This window comes from Orycteropus afer, unplaced genomic scaffold (genome assembly GCF_000298275.1).
Source record: "Orycteropus afer afer isolate SDZICR_OR568_19922 unplaced genomic scaffold, OryAfe1.0 scaffold00056, whole genome shotgun sequence".
Lineage (NCBI taxonomy): Eukaryota > Metazoa > Chordata > Mammalia > Tubulidentata > Orycteropodidae > Orycteropus > Orycteropus afer.
In genome coordinates, this window is record NW_006921643.1 from 7,190,704 (window position 1) to 7,199,080 (window position 8,377).

The following is an 8,377-nucleotide window of genomic DNA, read 5'->3' on the forward strand; positions in this document are numbered from 1 at the left end:
ACCACTCACAACTGGAGTCCAGCCAAGCTGACACATCTTCAACTATCACAGTAGCATAGTATTCCATTGTGTGAATGTACCATATTTGGTCATCCATTCATCTGTTGATGGACATTTAGGTTGTTTCCATCTATTTGCTACAGTGAATTGTGCTGTGATGAACATGAGTGTGCCTGTATCTGTTCACGTCTGTCTCTCACCTCTTTAGGATATATTCCTAGTAATGGAATTGCTGAGTCAAATGGTATTTCTATTTTCAATTTTATAAGAAAACACCATACCATTTTCCACAGTGGTTGTACCATTTTGCAGTCCCACCAGCAGTGTATGAGAGTTCCAGTCTCTCTGCAATCTTGCCAGCATGTGTTATTTTCTGTCTTGTCAAACTGTGCTATTGTTGTCGGGGTGAGATGATATCTCTTTGTTGTTTTGATTTGCATCTCTCTAATGGCTTATGATCGTGAGCATTTCCTCATATGTTTGTTAGCCACCAGCATATCTGCTTTACTGAAGTGTCCCTTCATGTCCCTTGCCCATTTTTGAATTGGATTGTTTATCTTTTTGGCATTAAAGTATTGAAGTTTTCTATAAATTTCAGAGAAAGTCCTTTGTCAGATATATCATAGGCAAATATTTTCTCCTATTCTGTAGGCTCTCTTTTTACCCTTTTGGAGAAGTCTTTAAATGTGCATAAGAATTTAATTTTTAAAAGGTTCCAATCATCTAGTTTCTCTTCCATTGCCTGTGCATTTAGGGTTATGCTCAAAAGTCTATTTATGCTATAAATTAGGGTCCCTAGATTTGCTCCTTTTCTATCTTTGATGAACTTTATAGTTTGGGGTTTTACTTTTAAGTCTTTAATCCAACTTGAGTTTGTTTTTGTGTATGGGGTGAGGTATGGGTCTTGTTTCATTTTTTCTGCAGGTGGATATCCAATTTTGCTAGCACCATTTGTTAAAGAGGGTGTGTCTCCCCTATTTAATGGGTTTTGGTCCTTTATCAAAGATCAGCTGTCCATAGGTGGATGGATTTATTTCTGGGTTTTTGACTGTTCCATTGGTCTATCTGTCTACCATTGTACCAATACCATGCTGTTTTAACTACTGTGGCTGTATAGTAGGTTTTGAGATCCGGGAGTGCGACACCTCCCACTTTGTTTTTCTTCTTCAGCAGTGCTTTGCTTATCTGAGATCTCTTCCCTTCCCATATGAAGTTAATAATTGGTTTTTCCATACCCTTAAAAAATGTTCATGGTATCTGGATCGGGATTGCATTGAACATGTAGATTGCTTTGGGTAATATTGACATTTTCACAAATTCAGTCTTCCTATCCATGAACTAGGCAGGTTCTTCTATTTATGTAGATCCCTTGTAGTTTCTTGTTGTAGTGTTTTATAGTTTTCTTTGCATAGGTCCTTTGTGTCTCTGGTAAGATTTATTCCTCAACATTTTATCTTTTAGTAGCTATTGTAAATGGTATTGTTTTCTTTATTTCTTTTTCAGAGGTCTCTTTCTTGATGTAGAGGAATCAAACTAAGTTTTGTATGTTGACCTTGTATCTTGCCACTTTGCTGAACCTCTCTACTAGTTCTAGTAATTTTTTTGCTGAGTCTCCCTCCTCATTCTTGAAACACTTTCTTCACATGACTTTCAGGACACATTATTTTCTAGATTCCCTCCTACCACAGGGGCTACTTCCTCTCTTTTGTGTTCCTTCTCAGTCTCCTTTTCTGGGTTCTCCCCTTTTTCTAGACCTATAAATGTTGAAGTGCCCTAGATTGTCCATCTCTTCTGTCTACCCTAATTCCCTAGGTAATTTCATTGCTTTAATTATAGTTTTCATAATACTTATTCTAAAATTACTATTTTAGACCTAATAGTACCCCCAGGTCCTCAGACTATTCCAAATATTGAATTGCCCATTTAACATAACTTAGATGTTTAACAAGCATTTCAAAGTTAACATGTCAAAATAAAATTCTTGATTTTTCATCCCAAAACTAATCTCAACTTTCCCCAAATCAGTAAATGGCACAAAACAAACTGAGCCACATTCTTTCTTACTTTTATTATGTTAACACTTCACCCAAATCATGTCAATTTTATCTTTAAAATATATCCCAAATCCAGCTACCTTTTACCTCCAGCATCTACCACCCTAATTTAAACTATCATATCTTCTGCCTACATAACTGCAATGGCCTTCTAACTGGTCTCCCTTCTCTCCATACAACATCCAGCTTTGTTTTTTTATAACACATATCAAATCTCCATTCGATTACTTCCATTGATTGCTCATAATCTCCTTTTTTCTTTATAACACTTGTTACTACCTCACATAATATTGTGTACATATTTGTAGGTTCCTTAATAAGAGGGATTTTCTATTATTCATTTTGTGTCCCCAGAGCCTAGTAGAGTGCCTTGTACTTAATAGATACTCAATAAATATTTGCTGAATGAATGAATGGATTACAAGTGTTTTTTTTTTTTAAATTTTGGATTTGATAGTAAAACAGAGATACACAATAATTATCTCATGACACTTCTCTTTACATCTTCCCCCTAGGACCTCATACTTACTTCCCCTCACGTACCACATCTTTTCTCATATGACTGTAACAAAGAATTTCAATTCTTCATCTAGAATATCTTTTATTCAGCCATATAAGTCCTATGATATGTTGTTTTCCATGAGGAGGAAATTTTAAAACTATCCTTTTAAATTCAATAAAAGATAAAGACACATGTGTGACACATATGGGTCTTTATGTATAGGCATATTTCCCCCCATGATTTAGCATGATGAAGAATTCGAAAATCTACACTGTGGTTTGCTCAGAAATCTCTCCTCTGCCAAAACATCATGTACATATTAATATGAAAGGGTAAGATAAAAGCCAGATGGAGCTGCTAAGTATCAAAACATAGGCCTAAGTCATAAGAATTTATTTATTCTTTCCAAATATATTTACTGAACTCCCAAAGTGTGCCAGGCACTATGCTAAGCACTGAGGAAACAGTAGCAAACAAGACACATTGGTCTGTGTGCTCATAGAATTTACACTTGAGTGGGGCAGTCAGGCAGTGAGTAAGTAAATGAATTTAAAATGACTAAAATCTGTGATTAGTGCTTTTAAAGAAACAACTACATTTCTGTGCTAAAGAAAGAAAGAAAAGAAAAGGAGTATTGTAGGTAGAATAATGGTACCCCCCAAGACATGTTCCCAGTGTGAAGATGATGCAGGACAAGGCAGTATTTAGTTCTGTTGTACATAAGTCATTATGAGTTGGAGCTGACTCAATGGCACCTAACAACAACAGAGATGTACCCATCCAAATCCCCAGAACGTGTGCACGTATTTTGTTACATTGTTGTTGTTGGGTATAGCCGAGTCTGTTCCAACTCACAGAAATTCTATAAACAGCAGAATGAAACACTGTCCAGTTCTGTACTATCCTCATAATCATTGATGTTTGAGCTCATTTTTGCAGCCACTCTGTAAATCCATCTTCTTGAGGATCTTCCTCCTTTTCACCAACCTTCTACTTTACCAACTATGATGTCCTTCTCAGGGATTGGTCCATCCTGGAAATATGTCCAAAATACACAAAGTCTCTGCATCCTCCCTTCTAAGGAACATCTTGGCTATTGTTTCTATCACCATTTTGTTACACAGCAAGGGAGAATTAAAGTTACTAATCAATTGACCTTGAGGTGGCGAGATTACTCTGGATTATCCTAGTGGGCACAGTGTAATCACCAAGGTCCTTCTAAGTGGAAGAGGGAGGGAGGAGAGTCAGAGTCAGAGAGAGATCTAAAGATGCTACTCTACTGGCTTTGAAGATAGAAGGGGCCGTGAGCCAAGAAATATGGTCTTTAGAAGTTGGAAAAGACAAGGAAATGGGTTCCTCTCTAGAACCTCTAGAAAGAACACAGACCTATTCATAATTTAACTTTAGCACAATGAGACCCATTTTAGACTTCTGATCTCCAGAACTGTAAGATAATAAATGTGTTGTTTCAAGTCACCAAGTGTATGGTAATTTGTGACAACAGCAATAGGAAACTAATACAGGGACTTTTGATAGCACAGTGAAGGGACGCACAGTGAAGGGATATTGTTAATCTGAGAGTTGAATGATTGGAAGCACGTTATACAAACAACTAGTGATGAGTCATTCTACGAGGGGAAAAAACAAAGTTCATGAGTCTTAAGACTGAGAAGAGTTAGATAATATTATAGAAACTGATGGAAGCCCAGAGTAATTCATATGCGGTAACTTAAGGAGAGAGAGAGAAAGTGGCAACAAGTGTTTGGAAATTTAGATGTAATACCTTGTAGATCATATGCCTTTGGGCCATATTAAGGAATTTAGATTTTACTCTCAGTGTATTGGAAAGACAATGAATGGTTTTAAACAGTGGTATTACATCATCTGCCTTAGGCCTTTTTTAAAGCATGCTTTTTACTGAAGTATTCATAAGTGCACAAATACTAAGTGTACACCTCAATAGATTTTTTACAGCGTAAACACACCTGTGTAACCACTACCCAGATGAAGAACTAGAACATTAAACTACACCTGAAGCCTCTTTAATGCCTCCTTCCAATCTTTATACTCACCAATGGTAACCACTATCCTAACTTCTATCTTAGACTAGTTTTGCCAACCAGTGAGTTTTACATGAATAGACCTATACAAAATGTTTTCTTAATTCTGATTTTTTCTGCTTAAAATTACACTTGTGAGATTTATACATATTTTTGCATGTAGTATTAGTTTCTTAAAAACTGCTATAGCTGCATACATTCCTGTATATGGCTATAATAATGTATCAGCCTATCCTTTGTTAATGTACATTTGGTTAGCTTCCAGGCTTGAACTATGATAAACATTCTTGTATATATCTTTTTGGTCACACTTGTAAGAATTTCTATTGAGTATACATCTAAAATAGAATCACTGAGCTGTAGAGTATACATACATTGAACCTCGGTAAATGCTGCCAGAGTGCCAGCAGTGTGTGATAGTTCAAGTTGCCCCATCCTAGTCAACATGTGGAAATCTCAGCTTTTATTATCAATTAGAAGGGTAATAATGGTTTAGTGGTACAATTCTCCCCTTCCATGCATGAGACCAGGGTTTGATTCCCAGCCAAGGCACTTCAAGAGCAGGAAGCACTCTACTTTCAGTGGAGGCTGCATGTTGCCGTAACACTAAATAGATTTCAGTAGAGCTTCCAGATTAAGACAGACTAGGATGAAAGACCTGGCAATCTACTTCCAAAAATCAGTCAATGGAAATCCTATGGTTCACAAAGTCACCTTGATTCAGAAGCTGACAACAAATGTTAATTTACTTAGCCATGCTGTTGAGTGGGTAAAGGTATTTTGTTGTGGCTTAAATGTCAATTTCTTTGATGATTAATGATTTTGAAACCTTTCCATATGCTTACTGGCTATTTGGATAGTCTCTTTCCTTATGTGCTCATTCACTGATTTCATACTTAGATTTTTCAAAGAAAATTCTAGCTTCAATGTGGCCATTACAATCAGCCAATTTTAAGTACTTGGTTGGCTCTTCATGCAGCGAATGAAGTTGAATATGTGCATTGAAAGTTTGTCTTACAAGTGCTCATTCCCAGAGAGAATGTTACAGAAATAGATATATGACAAAACATTAGCAAAGTTCAATTTATCTGTAAAATTGATCATGAAACTGTGAGTCAAACCATGCTTTCTAAAAAGTGTTTATATATTCTGTTAAGACATTTTCTCCTGCCCCCCCATACAACTTCAAGAGGGTATAATACTTTCTTATGAATTGAAGTTATTAATGAAATGGTGTCCTTTATATACAAGCTCTCCAGATATTTTAATGATTTCAAGAGAGAAAATGCAAAGCTGCATGAAATTTAGTGTAATGCCCTTCAAGAATTTTTCTTTTACTAGTTTGGAAACAGAATTAGATGAATTCTGAGACATAAATATGTGGAGAAGAAAGGGCATGACCAATTAATGGGATTTCTGGCAGCCTGCCCAAAGAAATTCTGCAAAATCTTACAACACAAGGTAACACTCCACCACCACCAAGCCGGTGATATGCTGGTGTATACAGATTGCAGAGGGCTCCACCCAACAATGAATTAACTTTGTACAGCTCCATTTATTGCTTGGCCTTGCATTGTGGCAGGCTTTGTCTCACTGTCTCTCCCCATGAGCTGGCTTGCTTTGTCCTCTTTTAAAAATGGCTCAGCCAGAACTCTTTCCTCTCATCTTCTCCCTTGCCCTCCCCTCCTTCACGTCCAAATTTTTGTTCCTAGAGTGATAAAGCGAGGGAGAGCAGAGCCTTTTTCTTTTTGTTTTGTTCCAGCACACTGAGTTAGTGAACCTAAGAAGTAAGCTGTTTTCTTTCCTCTATGAACCTTCATAGATTGCATTCATCCTCTGACGAGGCTACTTCTGGCCCTCTCAAAACCCTGAAGTTAGTGGGCCCAAATATCTATGGCTTCGGGAAGTGTGCTTGGTTTTCATCCCTGCCTCCTCCTGTAACAACCACTGCAGTTTCCTCTTCAGCCCCAAGCAAAGAGATGCTTGTAGTTAGGAGTGCAGTGCAGCTCCACACCCAAGGCTGACAGGGCAGGCATTCTGCCAATCCTTGCGCGCTGCTCTGCTTCCACCACACCTTCCTAGGCTACGTCTTTATTTGAAGAGCCTAGTAAATTACTTTCTCTAGGTGCAGAGAGGAGAGAGGGCGGAGTCTAAGAGGCTTGAAAAATGTAGTCGACTCGCCCTCTGCTGGTTAAAGATCTAAATTAGGGCCGCCAAAATAATGTGGGAAAGAAAAAGCAATCCATATACGGATAAACTACAGCTAAAACTAAGGATGATTTAGCCTGGTTTTCAACCTTAAATAGCTACTTGCTCCCCGTTAGCCCTACCTACTTTCCTGGTACTGGGATTTAGTTAGACTCTGATTCTAAACCCTAGTCCCAGTTAATATGTGATGAATTAGTCTTTAACTGTCCTTCGGCTTTGGAGTCCTAAGAAGCAAATTAAAACCCAATAATGTGTGCTTTTTGTGTGTTTTGTCGCTAGGCAACTGGAGAAATGACACCTTAAACCGCCACTGCTGAAGACACTTGAGCTTCAGTCAAATTTGTCTCTGCCTAAGATAGAATTTCATTAGAGCAGAAAGACAGCTGCTGTTTATGTTTCAAGACTAATCGATTGGAAAATGATTCAGGAAAAGCAGTCCACCTCCATACTGGTTTCTTAAGAAGGCTGACAGGGAGCTTTGTGCAAGACGAGGCATTGGCAGCCATAACTCACACTTTTGCACCGCCTTTGCTGTCTTACGCATTTTGTCGGGATAAACCAACACTCGGAGGTTGGGTAATCTAATGAGTGTTGCACAGCAAGATAGCATTTACAAGAATGTGCTTAGATTTCAGCGATTAGTGAAAAGGGCGGGGGGAAGCCACGGTATTTTTCAATATGGGATATTTAATATCGGTGGTTTTCCCTGTCAGCCTAAATGTTGCAAATCAGGGATTCTTAACCCCCTCTGCCTTTGGCTTTGTAAACTAGTCCGTCACACGGCTTTGGAACCAGTTGGGATTGGCCAATTCTTTTGTCAGGTGAAAATCTCTGCAGCGAGTCATGAGACAGAACTGGGCGGTGTCCAGGGTGCTGAACTTTAGGCGTAGTCACAAAGATTTCCTTTGGATGACAGCTTCCGGTAGGGCGGGGTCAGGGTCGCGCTTCAAAAAGCAGATCCACCTGCCATCTGGTGGTAGAAGTGGAAAATGTTTTTGATAAAGTTCAAAAAGTACTTTGGGTCGAGACACTAGGTTCTGAAGAAGTAAGTTGGAGGAGTCTGGAATTTTGGGCTTCAGGGAGTTGCTTTTGGGAGAGCTGTTTTAAAAGTCACAGAGAGGTATAGGATAATTGAAAATTTCCTGAGTTTTACTTCTACTCAAAAAAGTAACCTGCAAATACGGTATATTTAAATCTCCCCAAGATTCTCTTCTGACACATCTGTATGTTTATATATGTGGATTACCACACTAAGTCAGCTCTAGAAAATTGAGAGTAGGATTAGTTTCTTTCTCAAACAAACAAACTGATTTATTACTCTAAGGGGGGGGGGGGAAACATCCTGGAGGCACACTTGGTTTTGTCAGCCAATCAGCTAATATTTGGAATTCTTATAGACATTTTATCATTTACTCTTATATGGATTTTATTACAGAAGATAATGGTTATCATTTATATTTTAAGGTTGTTGTTGTTGTTATGTGCCGTCGAGTCAGACCCGACACATAGCGACCCCTCCTTGGGTTTCCGAGGCAGTATCACTACGGAAGTAG